Here is a 16,035-nt window from a genome sequence, read left to right as displayed (position 1 = left end):
ATGAAAAATCTATACAGGATTTTGCTAGCCAGCTATAGATCCCTCCCTTTTACAGATGTTGAAGGATTTTTCAAGCAACTCAACAGACTGACTCTAAAATTCAAATGGAGAGTAAAGATACAAGAGTAAACAATTTAAAATAGATGAACAAAGAAGGAAGACATACATCCCTCAACAGCAAGATAAATTACAAATCCGTAATTCATTATTTGTACTGCAAAAATTCAAAAGCTCTGAAAATAAGTCTTTCCTTAACTCATCCGGCAGCAAAACCTGACCTGATTTGAGCTTACTGTTTATATGTATCCCACATAGTGTGACTTCACATATTTCATTGAGAAAACAATGTGTGTGGTTACTGAATACTACATAATCCCCACTAAGTATTACTGCAAAAAATTCCTGACAACAAAACCACATCTGACCAGCAAGGTTTCTCATAATATATTGTAGCCTTGTAAAGCTATAGTAATGAAAATGTATAGCACTAACCAAAGAATAGGGTCTAAATTATATATGGGAATTTAATGTATGTTAAATGTAACATTTCAAAACAGTGAGTGATATGGTTTGGCTGTGTGCCCACCCAAATCTCACCTTGAATTGTAATAATCTTCATGTGTCAAGGGTGGGGCCAGGTGTACAAAACTGAATAATAGGAGCGGTTTCCCCTCTACTGTTCTAGTGGTAGTGAATAAGTCTCACGAGATCTCATGGTTTTATAAATGGGAGTTCCCCTGTACAAGCTCTCCTGCCTGTCACCATGTAAGATGTGACTTTGTTCCTCATTCACCTCCGCCATGATTGTGAGGTCTCCCCAGCCATGTGGAACTGCGAGTCCGTTAAACCTCTTTCCTTTTTAAATCACCTAGTCTCAGGTATGTCTGTATTAGCAGCATAAGAACAGCCTAATACAGTTAGGAAATGAAAAATCACTCAATAAATGAAGTTTGAATAACTGGTGCTCTTTGAAAAAAATAAAGTACATCCCATCTTCACATAGTACACCAAAATAAATTCCACATATGTTAACGATATACATTTTTTTAAACCATTAAAAGTACTAGAAGAAAATTTTGAAGACTATCCTTGTGAACTTTAGTTAGGATAAGGCTTTTTTAAAAAACCAAAAGCAAAAACCATAAAGAAGAACAACTAATACTGAAACCAGCTCAGCCGTAGAGACCCTACCCAGGCAGTGCTGAAGGAATTAAGAAGCAGACACCCAGATAAAACAGCAAAGTGGGACTATCCAGGGGTCAACAGCCTTCCAAGCTGAGAGCCTCAGGGGGCTGATGGGCTGAGGGCCTCGAACAGACTCTGACCCACGTATTTATTCTCTCTGAACAGGTAATTACTATTAACAAACAGATGTTTTGTGTTTTCTCATAGAACCAAGACAAACTAGGTAGGCAGCTGGTGCCTGCTTACCACTGATCAAGGACAAACTAGAAAGTATTCTCCACAAGGGAGCCACAGGGGCAGGGTCACATATCCCACGCTTAAACAATTGTTTTAACCAGTGTATGATATACATATACTGTTTTGCTATTTTAGAATGCCCCAAGCAGTCTTCCACTTGGGAGGAGCCGGCCAGGTTTTCCTTGCCATCATTTTCAGCAAACAATATAATTTAGCATACACATTAGGACTTGTCCCAATACAATTATGTCAAAATGACAAAATATTATACCAAAAAATGCTGTAAATAAAGTTAAAAGATAAACCAAAAGCTAGGTGAAAAATACAGTCAACATATGTATAATTATCTTTAAACAGAATATATACAGAACTCCCACATGGGAAATGCCAATTTTGAAACAGCAATAATTAGAGGGAAGGAAACTTGTGTTATAAAGGGGAAAAACACTTGTGAAGGCTTTAGCTCAGCTTATAAAGCTTTATACTCAAAACTACCATAAAGCACCTGAATTTTTTTTTAAAAAAAAAAGAAAACATGTTCATACTCTACAAGTATAATTAAAACAAATTTTAAAAACACAAGCAGTTGTTCCTTGGTATCTGGTGGAGATTGGCTCCAGCAGAAAGTTTACGGATACCCAGGAACCACCCTGCCACTCCCCCCAAGACACCAAAAATCCCAGGATGCTCAAGTCCTCAAGTCCCTGATATAAAATGGCAGAGTATTTGCATAAAACCTATGGACATCCTCCAGTATACTTTAAATCATTTCTAAATTATTTTTAATACTTAATACAATGTAGATGCTATGTAAATCGTTGTTAAACTTACTTTTTTTTTTTTGCATTATTTTTTCTTGTTGTATTATTTTTTTCCCAAGTATTTTTATTCTCCCTCCCCCTTTTTTTTTCAAGATGACTTTAAGATTCCTCTCCGAATATTTTTGGTCCACAGTTGGTTAGATTTATGAATGCAGAACTTACTATACCTATCAACTTTATACACTTCTTTCAAAGACAATACAGATCTAAACTAGATCTCTCTGATTTCCTGGCATTATTTAAAAGAATTGGCTTAGGTCAAGAAACGATATGCTTCACCATATTAAATAATATTTTCCAAAAATCCATTCTTATGTAAATTGATTATTATAAGTGTTTCTTCATTGAAAATAGTACCCAAGTAATTTATATTGTCAAAAATAAGATTCTAAAGACAGTACCTATTCTGGTCAAACTCAAACAGGTTAAAAATCCTCAAAAATGTGAACCACACAGGTGGTCTCATCTCTAAATTAGTGAACCAGTAAAGAAAGCCCTGGGCTAACAACAAACAAGACAGGAAATACATAGAACCTCAACCTTTCAGGAAAGACTCCAATCTCCCTCCATCTCAGAAATTGTTATGGTACACTAAGTTCAGAAATTGCAATATTTTGTTAGTAATGTTAACAAATTCCTTTCCAGGACTAATCTAGCTCATGAAGTAAAAATTCCTTTTCATGAGTAATCTGGACTGTAAAGTGGTGACAGACAGTAATCTACAAATCACTACTTAAGAAGAAATCTATTTGAAGATCAAAAAGGGATACAAAGTTGTTTTTTTTTTCAGTAATTTAAATATTGCTTAAAATAAGGCAGCCATTCATTATCTGGAATACTTTGAATGATAACAAAAACTAACACTTAGTGACTGCTTCATATGCCAGGCATTATGAGTTTTATAAGATTTAATATTTATATATTAATATTTATATCTAATATAAATATTAAATATTCATTTATAATTTAATATTTTGTATGAATAAGTAAGAATGGTCCTGTCATTATTTCCATTTTACAGATGAAGAAAGTTGAAGTTTATAGGGTTTAAGTGACTTATCTAAAGACACACAGCTATTAAATGATAGGGTCAAGATTCAAGTTAAGGCAGCCTAATTCCAGATCCCTGGAGGCTGTTAACTATCATGCTTGATCACCATCATCTGCTGATGTTAACATCTCAACTGTCAATAGGGTATTAAAGGCTCTCACAATTTTAAGGTAGTGCATCCTACTAGTTTACTACTCTAAATCTAAACCTTAGGTTACATCTTATAAAATTTAAACAATCACTTATATCAATTAGGTAGGAGAAAGTCCTTTTTAAAAGACAGAAGGCAGAACAAAATAAGTAAAACAATAAAGAATAATTCAGAAATTCAAGAGTTTCAGGAATCACACCATGAGAACTTGAAACTGCCACACTTAGGAGAAAAAAAAGAAAAATCCCAACCGTGCTGCTGTGCAGAACTCTATTTTCATGTAGTGGAGTAACTAAATCACACTAACTAGGATAAGATCCAATAACAAAAACTCTCATTGTTTTCAACATTAGCAAATGCACTCTAATATTCAAGTCACTTTGAGATCCAAAATGGTATTTGTAAGTGGAGTCTGTTATTTTCAGAACTATATTAATTTATATGACCAGGGAAGGAATTCATCAGGTCTTTCTGAAGGAAGCCCTCATATCAGCTTTTCAACCTCATGAGCTTCAGGGAAGACAGCGTTTTTAAAAAATTCTTTTTAAAAATATGGAAAAAAGCCACAAAATAATAATCTTTGCACTTTAAACAATTTGACCAAAAATATAACCAAACAAAAGTCATACAGTAAGACTCAATTTAGGTAAAATTCTAGATGTTTTTATTTTTTATTTTTTTTCTTTTTTTTAAAGACGAGGTTTCACCATGTTGGTCAGGCTGGTCTTGAACTCCCGACCTCAGGTGATCCGCCCGCCTTAGCCGCCAAAGTGCTTGGATTACAGGCATGAGCCACCACACCCGGCCAAAATTCTAGATTTATTATGACAGAAAGCTAATAAGTACATGACTAGGGACTGGATGGAGAGAGGCATGGATCATAAAGGGGCAGGGGGAAACTTTTTGCTGTAATTAAAATGTTCTCTACTGTGTTTAGGATGATGGTTTTACAGGCACATATGTATGTCAAAATTCTGATCAAACTGTATACTTTAAATATGTGCAATTACTGTATATAAATTATACCACAAAAAGTTTGGAAAAATAATTGCACACATTTCAAACTCTCTTGCCCTTAATTAATCCTAAAGAAGCACCTTTAGTGATTTATATAACTGGAGTCCTGATTGCTGCTGGAGAAAATCATGCAACTGTTGAGTTTGATTTCCTACCTCAGCTGTGGCCATGATTCCCCTAGAATCCCACAAGTCCCTTAAGTTAGGTTCCTAAGCAATATTTGTTATGATGGATTATTTCAAATCTTGGTCTTCTGCCTCTCGCTTTCAGCAAATGACTTCATATTACAGGCTGAATTGTGTCCCCCAATCCAAAATTCCTAAAATTGAAGTCTTAACCCCTATACCTCACAATGTGACTATATTTTAGATAATGTCTTTAAAGTAGTAATTAAGGTTAAGGGAGGACATTGGGGTGGGCCCTAATCCAATATGACTAGTGTTCTTATAAAAATAGATTAGGACACAGACAAGCACAGAGGAAAGACCATGTAAAGACACCAGAAAATGGCCATATACAACCCAAAGAGGAGAGGCCTTCAGAAGAAACCAATTATGCCAACACCTTCGTCTCAGAATTCCAGATTCCAGAATTATGAGAAAATAAATTGTGCTGGGCACAGTGGCTCATGGCCACTAAAGGGGGCTCCTCCCCCTTTAGTGAGCACTTCTTCCTGCTGCCATGTGAAGAAGAATGTGTTTGCTTCCCCTTCTGCCATGACTGTAAGCTTCCTGAGGCCTCCCCAGCCCTGCAGAACTGTTGAGTCAATTAAACCTCTTTTCTTTATAAATTACCCTGTGTCGTGGGCAGTTCTACATAGAGCGTGAGAATAGACTAACATATCTATACTAAAAAATACAAAAATTATCCAGGCATGGTGGTGTGCACCTGTACTCCCAGCTACTCCACAGGCTAAGGGAGGAGAATTGCTTGGACAATCGCTTGAACCCAGGAAGTAGAGGTTGCAGTGAGCCAAGACTATGCCACTGCACTCCAGTCTGGGTGACACGGTGAGACTCTGTATAAAAATAAATAAATAAAATAAATTCCACAAACTGACAACTTCCTGTTGTCATGTCCATAGTACATGTCTTGCTATTCTTTTTTTTCCCCCATTTATTTTATTGCATTTTAGGTTTGGGGGTACATGTGAAGAACATGCAAAATTGTTGCATAGGTACACACATGGCAGTGTGATTTGCTGCCTTCCTCCCCATCACCTACATCTGGCATCTCTCCCCCTGCTATCTCTCCCCAACTCCTCACCCCCCACCATCTCTCCCCTATTTCCCCCCAGCTGACTCCAGTGTGTAGTGCTCCCCTCCCTGTGTCCATGTGTTCTCATTGTTCAACACCCGCCTATGAGTGAGAACATGCAGTGTTTGATCTTCTGCTCTTCTGTCAGTTTGCTGAGAATGATGGTTTCCAGGTTCATCCATGTCCCTACAAAGGACACAAACTCATTTTTGATAGCTGCATAATATTCCATGGTGTACATATGCCCCATTTTCCCTGTCGAGTCTATCGTCAATGGGCATTTGGGTTGGTTCCAGGTCTTTGCTATTGTAAACAGTGCCACAATGAACATTCGTGTGCACGTGTCCTTACAGCAGAATGATTTATAATCCTTTGTATATATATACCCAGTAATGGGACTGCTGGGTCAAATGGAATATCTATTTCTAGGTCCTTGAGGAATCACCACACTGTCTTCCACAATGGTTGAACTAATTTACACTCCCACCAACAGTGCAAAAGTGTTCCTATTTCTCCACATCCTCTCCAGTATCTGTTGTCCCCAGATTTTTTAATGATCGTCATTCTAACTGGATTGAGATAGTATCTCAATGTTGTTTTGATTTGCATTTCTCTGATGACCAGTGATGATGAGCATTTTTTCATATATTTGTTGGCCTCACGTATGTCTTCTTTTGTAAAGTATCTGTTCATATCCTTTGCCCACTTTTGAATGGGGTTGTTAGTTTTTTTCTTGTAAATCTGTTTTAGTTCTTTGTAAATTCTGGATATCAGCCCTTTGTCAGATGAGTAAACTGCAAAAATTTTTTCCCATTCTGTTGGTTGCTGATTCACTCTAATGACTGTTTCTTTTGCCGTGCAGAAGCTGTGGAGTTTGATTAGGTCCCATTTGTCTATTTTGGCTTTTGTTGTCAGTGCTTTTGGTGTTTTGGTCATGAAGTCCTTGTCTACACCTATGTCCTGAATGGTTTTGCCTAGATTTTCTTCTAGGGTTTTATGGTGTTAAGTCTTATGTTTAAGTCTTTAATCCATCTGGAGTTAATTTTAGTGTAAGGTGTCAGGAAGGGGTCCAGTTTCTGCTTTCTGCACATGGCTAGCCAGTTTTCCCAACGCCATTTATTAAACAGGGAATCCTTTCCCAATTGCTTGTTTTTGTCTGGTTTGTCAAAGATAAGGTGGTTGTAGATATGATGCGTTGCGTCCGAGACCTCTGTTCTGTTCCATTGGTCTATATCTCTGTTTTGGTACCAGTACCATGCTGTTTTGATTACTGTAGCCTTGTAGTATAGTTTGAAGTCCAGTAGTGTGATGCCTCCCACTTTGTTCTTTTTGCTTAGAATTGACTTGCTATGTGGGCTCTCTTTTGGTTCCATATGAAGTTTAAGGTGGTTTTTTGCAGTTCAGTGAAGAAGGTCATTGGTAGCTTGATGAGGATAGCATTGAATCTGTAAATTACTTTGGGCAGTATGGCCATTTTCACGATATTGATTCTTCCTAACCATGAACATGGAATGTTTCTCCATCTGTTTGTGTCCTCTCTTATTTCGTTGAGCAGTGGCTTGTAGTTCTCCTTGAAGAGATCCTTTACATTCCTTGTTAGTTGTATTCCTAGGTATTTTATTCTCTTTGTGGCAATTGTGAATGGAAGTTTGTTCTTGTTTCAGCTCTCTTTAAGTCTGTTATTGGCGTATAGGAATGCATGTGATTTTTGCACATTGACTTTGTATCCTGAGACTTTGCTGAAGTTGCTTATCAGTTTCAGGAGATTTGGGGCTGAGACGATGGGGTCTTCCAGATATACAATCACATCGTTTGCAAATAAAGACAATTTGACTTCCTCCTTTCCTTTTTGGATACCCTTTATTTCGTTTTCTTGCCTGATTGCTCTAGCTAGAACTTCTAGTACTATATTGAATAGCAGTGGTGAGAGAGGGCAACCTTGTCTGGTGCCACATTTCAAGGGGAATGCTTCCAGTTTTTGCCCATTCAGTATGATATTGGCTGTTAGTTTGTCATAAATAGCTTTTATTATTTTGAGGTACGTTCCATCAATACCTAGCTTATTGAGGGTTTTTAGCATAAAGGGCTGTTGAATTTTGTCAAAGGCCTTCTCTGCATCAATTGAGATAATCATGTGGTTTTTGTCTTTGGTTCTGTTTATGTGGTGAATTACGTTTATAGACTTGCGATATTGAACCAGCCTTGCATCCCCGGGATGAAGCCTACTTGATCATGGTGGATAAACTTTTTGATGTGCTGTTGCAAGCGGCTTGTCAGTATTTTATTGAAGATTTTTGCATCTATGTTCATCATGGATATTGGCCTGAAGTTTTCTTTTCTTGGTGAGTCTCTGCCGGGTTTTGGAATCAGGATGATGTTGGTCTCATAAAATGTTTTGGGAAGAATTCCCTCTTTTTGTATTGTTTGGAATAGTTTTAGAAGGAATGGTACCAGCTCCTCTTTGTACGTCTGGTAGAATTCGGCTGTGAACCCATCTGGACCTGGGCTTTTTTTGGGTGGTAAGCTCTTAATTGCTGCCTCAACTTCAGACCTTATTATCGGTCTGTTCAGGGTTTCGGCTTCTTCCTGGTTTAGGCTTGGGAGGAGGCAAGTGTCCAGGAATTTATCCATTTCTTCCAGGTTTACTAGTTTGTGTGCATAGAGTTGTTTGTAATAATCTCTGATGATGGTTTGAATTTCTGTGGAATCTGTGGTGATATCCCCTTTATTGTTTTTTATTGCATCAATTTGGTTATTCTCTCTTTTCTTTTTTATTAATCTGGCTAGTGGTCTATTTGGTTGATCTTTTCAAAAAACCAGCTCCTGGATTTATTGATTTTTTGAAGGGTTTTTTGTGACTCTACCTCCTTCAGTTCTGCTCTGATCTTAGCTATTTCTTGTCTTCTGCTAGACTTTGAGTTTTTTTGATCTTGCTCCTCTAGCTCTTTCAGTTTTGATGATAGGGTGTCAATTTTTGATCTATCCTTGCTTCTCATGTGGGCACTTATTGCTATATATTTTCCTCTAGAGACTGCTTTAAATGTGTCCCAGAGATTCTGGTAAGTTGTGTCTTCATTCTCATTGGTTTCAAAGAACATCTTTATTTCTGTCTTCATTTCATTGTTTATCCAGTCAACATTCAAGAGCAAGTTGTTCAGTTTCCATGAAGCTGTGCGGTTCTGGGTTAGTTGTTGAATTCCGAGTTCTAACTTGATTGCACTGTGGTCTGAGAGACTGTTTGTTATGATTTCCGTTCTTTTGCATTTGCTGAGGAGGGATTTACTCCCAATTATGTGGTCCATTTTAGAGTAGGTGTGATGTGGTGCTGAAAAGAATATATATTCTGTGGATTTGGGGTGGAGAGTTCTGTAAATGTCTATTAGGTTTGCTTGGTCCAGGTCTGAGGTTCAAGTCCTGGATATCCTTGTTAATTTTCTGTCTGGTTGATCTGTCTAGTATTGACAATGGGATGTTAAAGTCTCCCACTATTATTGTGTGGGAGTCTAAGTCTCTTTGTAAGTCATTAAGAACTTGCTTTATGTATCTGGGTGCTCCTGTATTGGGTGCGTATATATTTAGGATCGTTAGCTCTTCTTGTTGCATTGATCCTTTTACCATTATGTAATGTCCTTCTTTGTCTCTTTTGATCTTTGTTGCTTTAAAGTCTAATTTATCAGAGATGAGAATTGCAACTCCTGCTTTTTTTTGCTCTCCATTTGCTTGGTAAATCTTCCTCCATCCCTTTATTTTGAGCCTTTGTGTATCCTTGCATGTGAGATGGGTTTCCTGGATACAACACACTGATGGGTTTTGGCTTTTTATCCAATTTGCCAGTCTGTGTCTTTTGATTGGGGCATTTAGTCCATTTACATTTAGGGTTAATATTGTTATGTGTGAATTTGATACTGCCATTTTGGTGCTAGCTGGCTGTTTTGCCCATTAGTTGATGCAGATTCTTCATTGTGTTGATTCTCTTTACCATTTGGCATTTTTTTGGAGTGGCTGGTACTAGTTGTTCCTTTATATGTGTAGAGCCTCTTTCAGGAGCTCTTATAAAGCTGGCCTGGTGGTGATGAAATCTCTGAGTACTTGCATGTTCCCAAAGGATTTTATTTTCCTTCACTTATGAAGCTTAGTTTTGCTGGATAAGAGATTCTGGGTTGAAAGTTCTTTTCTTTAAGGATGTTGAATATTGGCCCCCACTCTCTTCTGGCTTGTAGGGTTTCTGCTGAGAGATCTGCTGTCTGATGGGCTTCCCTTTGTGGGTAACCTGACCTTTATCTCTGGCTGCCCTTAGTATTTTCTTCTTCATTTCAACCCTGGTGAATCTGACGATTATGTGCCTTGGGGTTGCTCTTCTTGACGAATATCTTTGTAGTGTTCTCTGTATTTCCTGGACTTGAATATTTGCCTGCCTTGCTAGGTTGGGGAAGTTTTCCTGGATAATATCCTGAAGAGTATTTTCCAGCTTGGATTCATTCTCTTCGTCGCATTCAGGTACGCCTATCAAACGTAGATTAGGTCTTTTCACATGGTCCCACATTTCTTGGAGACTTTGTTCATTCCTTTTTACCCTTTTTTCACTATCTTGCCTTCCCGTTTTATTTCATTGAGTTGATCTTCAACCTCTGATATCCTTTCTTCTGCTTGGTCAATTCGGCTGTTGATACTTGTGCATGCTTCGTGAAGCTCTCGTGTTGTGTTTTTCAGCTCCATCAATTTATTTGTATTCCTTTCTATTTTGTCCATTCTCGTTAGAATTTCGTCAAATCTTTTTTCAAGGTTCTTAGTTTCTTTGCATTGGGTTAGAACATGTTCTTTTAGTTCACAGAAGTTTCTTACTACCCACCTTCTGAAGTCTGATTCTGTCATTTCATCACACTTGTTCTCCACCCAACCTTGTTCCCTTGCTGGTGAGTTGTGATCCCTTTTAGGAGGAGAGGTGTTCTGGTTTCCGGTGTTTTCATTCTTTTCGCGCTGGTTTCTTCCCATCTTTATGGATTTATCCACCTGTCGTCTTTGTAGTTGCCGGCTTTCAGATTGGGTCTCTGAGTGGACGTTCCGTTTGTTGATGATGAGGTTATTTCTGTTTCTTGGTTTTCCTTCGACAGTCTGGCCCCTCTGCTGTATGTCTGCTGAGGTCCACTCCAGGCCCTGTTTGCCTGGGGATCACCTGCAGCAGCTGCTGAACAGTAAGGGTTATTACCAGTTTTCTTCTGCTGCTATGTTTGTCCCAGAGGGATACCCGCCAAGTGTCAATCTGATCTCTCCTTTATGAGGTGACTCTTTGGATATACAGGGGTCAGGGAGCTGCTTGAGGAGACGGTCTCTTCTTTATAGGAGCTCAAATGCTGAGCTGTGACCTCCGTTTTTCATTCAGAGCTGCTGGGCAGGTACGATTAGGTCTGCTGCAGCAAAACTCATAAACCGCTTTTTATTCCCAGGTGCTCTGTCCCAGGGATTTAGGGCTTTATCAGTTTCCGTTATGCTGCTGCCTTCTTTTTTTTTTCCTTCAGAGCTGCCCTGCCCAACAAGGAGGCAGCCTAGTCACTGTCTGCCTATAGGGGCTTTGCTGATCTGCTGTGGGCTCCGCCCAGCTGCCGAGTGAACTTCCCTGCAGCCCTGTTTATATGTGTGCAGTTAGAACTACCGCAGCAAGGGTGGCCCGCCTCTGTTAAGGCGGAGCCTCTCTGCAGTGGTGGGTTGCCTTGGCAACGGCGGGCTGCCTCATGATTGGCTGACTACCTCCGTAGCGGCGGGCTGCCCTGGTAATGGCGGACGCCCCTCTCCCACAGAGATGGACCGTCCCAGGTTCAGCTGCCCTTGCTGTGAAACTCTCAATCCAGAGAGTTTCTGATTGCTGTTCTTTTGTTGGGGTGGGACCAGCCGAGCCTGATCGCCTGGCTCCCTGCCTCAGAGTCTTTTTTTTTTTTTTTTTAAAGTTGGTGTTCCAGTTGCCTGTTGAAGAGGCGCCGGGGTCTGTTTTTTTCCCATGAGGCGACTCACTGCGCTGGCTTAAACAGCGGCACTGAGATTTGTGGCGCTTTTTTTGCCCTGTAATCTACTGTCCTGGTTCCCTGCTCAGTCTCCTTTTTAATGAGACAAACGGGCGACTTCCTGTGACTCCAATCACCAGCCAAAAGGGCAGCCAGACCAGTGTATATTGTACTGAGAACCGCTGCTCCGGGGCGCCGACAAAGCAGCTGCGCAGGGCAAAGCAGTGGTGCCGGCCGGCACAGCCACGCTGGACAAAACAGCCGCACTGGCAACCCGTGGAGCTCCTCCGCCTGGGAATTGCCTAGTCTGTGGGCAATAAAAATGCGGCGTCCACTCACCCTCTGCGCTTTCACTGGGAGCTGCAATCCTGAGCTGTTCCTAAACAGCCATCTTGGATCGTCCCCCTTGCTATTCATTTCTGTCATCTATCCCCTGACAATAATAAACTAAATAGGCAAGAATTCAATTTTTTTTAAAAAAACTGTTCCTCCTGCATTAATTAAAAATAGAAATTTCTGTAGCTAAATCTTAATTCCAAGAAGATGGCATAAGCTCAACAACAGACTAATGTCCCTCATCTAAGAAAGAAATTAAAAATTCACACACACACAGCAATCACATGCAGAAAATATGGTGTCTGTGGGGAAAAACTGGTTCTCAATACTAAAAAATCTCTATTAAACTCTATGTCAGAAACCTACCAAGCCAGAGACGTACGAACTCTTAAGATGAATTTTGTATCCTATAGTTTGAGTTTTTAAAAAATACCAGATGCCCAGGCATGGTGGCTCACTTTGGGAGGCTGAGGCAGGTGGATCACTTGAGGCCAGGACTTCAAGATCAGCCTGGCAAATATGGTGAAACACCATCTCCACGAAAAATACAAAAATTAGCAGGGAATGGTGGTGCATGCCTATAGTCCCAGCTACTTGGGAGGTTGAGGCACAAGAATTGCTTGAATCTAGGAGGCGGAGGTTGCAGTGAACTGTTATCGTGCCATTGCACTCTAGCTAAGTGACAGAGCAAGACTCTATCTCAAAAAAAAAAAAAAAAAAACCAGAACAGCATTTAAATCTCTGCAGACTTGCCAGGATTTACATTTGGAGAAATTTCCTAAAATCTAATTCTAAGGTGAATATTCCCAGAATATTATGTGGCTTAATATTATCTGGCTTAAATTATGTGTTTATTAACAATACAGTTTCAACATCAATTCACTACTATTCACATCACAAAGCCTGTCAGAAAAAAAAACACAAAGAATATTCAGGCCAGAACAGTGGTTCATGCCTGTAATCCCAGCACTTTGGGAGGCTGAGGCGGGTGGATCCTCTGAGGTCAGGAGTTCGAGACCAGCCTCACCAACATGGCAAAATCCCATCTCTACTAAAAATACAAAAATTAGCTAGTGTGGTGTCACGCACCTGTAGTCCCAGCTATTTGGGAGGCTGACACAGGAGAATTGCTGGAACGCGGGAGGCAGAGGTTGCAGTGAGCCAGGATCACACCACTGCACTCCAGCCTGGGTGACAGAGAAAGACTCTGTCTCAAAAAAAAAAAAAAAAAAAAAAAAAAGGAATATTCCAGAATCATTTTTCCCTATAAGAGAAGCACTGAGGCCAGGCACAGTGGCTCACACCTGTAATCCGAGCACCCTGAGGGGCTAAAGAAGGCAGATTGCTTGAGGTCTGGAGTTTGACACCACCCTGGCCAACATGGTGAAACTAATAACAGAAAACTTAGCAGGTGTGGTGGTACACACCTGCCTGTAAACCCAGCTACTCGGGAGGCTGAGGCAGGAGAATCACCTGAACCCAGGAGGCAGAGGTTGCAGTGAGCTGAGATCCTACCACTGCAATCCTGCCTTGGTGACAGAATGAAACTGTATATCAAAAAAAAAAAGAAAAAAAAGCATTGATCTCTATGGTTATATACATACTGGGAGAGAAAAACAGCCCCAGTCTAGCCCCACCCCACAGAAACCCATTATACTCAGAGGTCTAAAAATAAAAATACTTCTACCCACAATGATTGTATGTTAGCCTTTAATTCTCACTCTTCCCACAAATACCTACAAGCATAACATGCAACTGCAGACAGCAATCTCTCACTCTCCTCATAGATTAGAAAAATAATAATAGCTCTTTACAACCTGCGTCTCCAAAGGAACACCAAGTATTCTTAAGACAAATAAAAGCAAAATATCTTTAATAGCAACATAGTAGCTTACTTCAAATTAACTACAATTGACTAGGTTGACACAGATGTGCTATGATATTTATAAGTTGAACCAGAAAATTTAACATACCGCCCATTAGCTACTTAAAGAACTACAGGTGAAATTCTGAAATAAATCTCAAAATTACTAGTCCAACCTGATGTAATGGGGTTATGCTCTTCAACAAGTCAAATATTTTTAATACTGTATTTCAACATTTTGAAAGATCCTGTCCATTTTCTCAAAGCATTATAAATATTACTGGGGGCGAGAAATATGCTGCTATCCTAGACACCGTATGAAAAGATTAACAATAGACCAAAATTTTAAAATCCCACTGAAGTAGAATTTGGCATAATCTAGCAAGATTGAAAAAGTGCACGCTGCTGAAGTAGAAGTTTCACTTTAAAAATTATTCTCCATAAAATATATTTTCACAGGTTCAAGTATATAATGTGCAATGATATTCAATTACTGCATTGTTTGTACCAGCAAGGAGACAGCTTAAATTTCCAACAACAGATTAGCTGAATAAATTTATGTATCTCTAAACTATAAAAGACAATGCTGCTGTAAAAAAAAAATTTCAGACAATCCTAATTTTACAAAAAAGAAAAACAATGACTAGGCATGGTGGCTCATGCCTGTAATTCCAGCACTTTAAAAGACTGAGGTGGGCAGATCACTTGAAGTCAGGAGTTCAAGACCACCCTGGCCAACATGGTGAATTCCCATCTCTACCAAAAAATGCAGAACTTACCTGGGCAAGGTGGTACATGACTGTAAGTACCAGCTACTCAGGAGGCTCAAGGAGGATCACTGGAACTCAGGAGGCAAAGCTTGCAGTGAGCCAAGATCCTGCCACTGCACTCCAGCCCAGGCAACAGAGCAAGACTATCTCAAAAAAAAAAAAAGAAAGAAAAGAAAAGAAAAAGAGGCCAGGCATGGTGGCTCATGTTTGTAATCCCAACACTTTGGGAGGCTGAGGCGGGCAGATCACCTGACGTTGGGAGTTCGACACCAGCCTGGCCAACATGGTGAAACCCCATCTCTACTAAAAATACAAAAATTAGCCAGACATGGTGGCACACACCTGTGATCCCAGTTACTTGGGAGGCTGAGGCAGGAGGATCGCTTGAACCTGGGAGATGGAGGTTGCAGTGAGCTGAGATCCCACCACTGCACTCCAACCTGGGTGACAGAGCAAGAGTCCATTTCAAAAAAAAGGAAAAGAAACAAAAACAAACAAACAAAAATAAGTAAATATCTATATCTGATATGCAAAAACATATTGTGAAGTAGAAAAGCAAGCAAGTTATAGAAGAATGCCTACAAGACAATCTCATTTGTATACAAAGGATGTATATATGTATGTTTGTATATACACAGAAATGATTTGTATGGTAACACCATATTTGTGAAAAATCAGATGAAATCACCTTTTTCCCTACTTATATACTTTTCTTCACTGTTCCATTTTCTTTTTACAGTGAGCAGGTATTACTTTTACTTTTTTTTGGCCTGGTGCGGTAGCTCAGGCCTGTAATCCCAGCACTCTGGGAGACAAAGATGGGTGGATCTCCTGAAGTCAGGAGTTCAAGAACAACTTGGGCAACATGGTGAAAACCCGTCCCTACCAAAAATACCAAAATTAGCCAGGCATAATGGTACATGCCTATGATCTCAGCTATTCAGTAGGCTGAGGCACAAGAATTGCTTGAACTTCTAAGGCAAACGCTACAGTGAGCCAAGAACACACCACTGCACCCCACCATAAGCAACAGAGTAAAACCCTGTCTCAAAAACAATAATAAGCTTTTTTTTAAGCCTCATTATAAACTACGGGTTTAAATAAAGACCTCCACAATCATTCAGCACTAATTTACACAGTAATTAATGGGCTAGGCACAAATACTGATTGCTAATATCTCTGTAAGTAGCAAGAGGTTTGAAAAAAAAAAAAATCACCAGGCACATAGCTCATGCCTATAATCCCAACACTCTGGGAGGCCAAGGTGGAAAGATCACTTCAGATCAGCCTAGGCAACACAGCAAGACCTCATCTCTACAAAAAATGTTTAAAAAATAGCCAGGTGTGGTG

The 16,035-nt window shown here is 39.6% G+C and overlaps 1 protein-coding gene across 15 annotated transcripts in view; it reads right to left on the bottom strand.

Moving 5' to 3' along the window:
* ERC1 (ELKS/RAB6-interacting/CAST family member 1) overlaps nt 1–16,035 on the bottom strand; it is a 542,093-nt gene that overhangs the window by 501,013 nt on the left and 25,045 nt on the right. For 10 of the 15 annotated variants that reach the window (XM_032254222.1, XM_032254232.1, XM_032254228.1 and 7 more), the window contains exon 1: nt 15,028–15,065. The exons of 4 other annotated variants lie outside the window; for them this stretch is intronic. The gene's annotated coding sequence lies outside the window, so the exon portion shown is untranslated. Of the gene's footprint in view, nt 1–12,054; nt 12,058–15,027; nt 15,066–16,035 lie in introns of those variants that run through there. One more of the 15 variants, XM_032254223.1, reaches the window with a different exon arrangement.

This window comes from Sapajus apella, unplaced genomic scaffold (assembly GCF_009761245.1).
Source record: "Sapajus apella isolate SASKATOON/1434 unplaced genomic scaffold, GSC_monkey_1.0 scaffold86, whole genome shotgun sequence".
In the NCBI taxonomy this organism is placed as follows: domain Eukaryota; kingdom Metazoa; phylum Chordata; class Mammalia; order Primates; family Cebidae; genus Sapajus; species Sapajus apella.
This window is presented reverse-complemented; position numbering and strand designations above follow the sequence as displayed.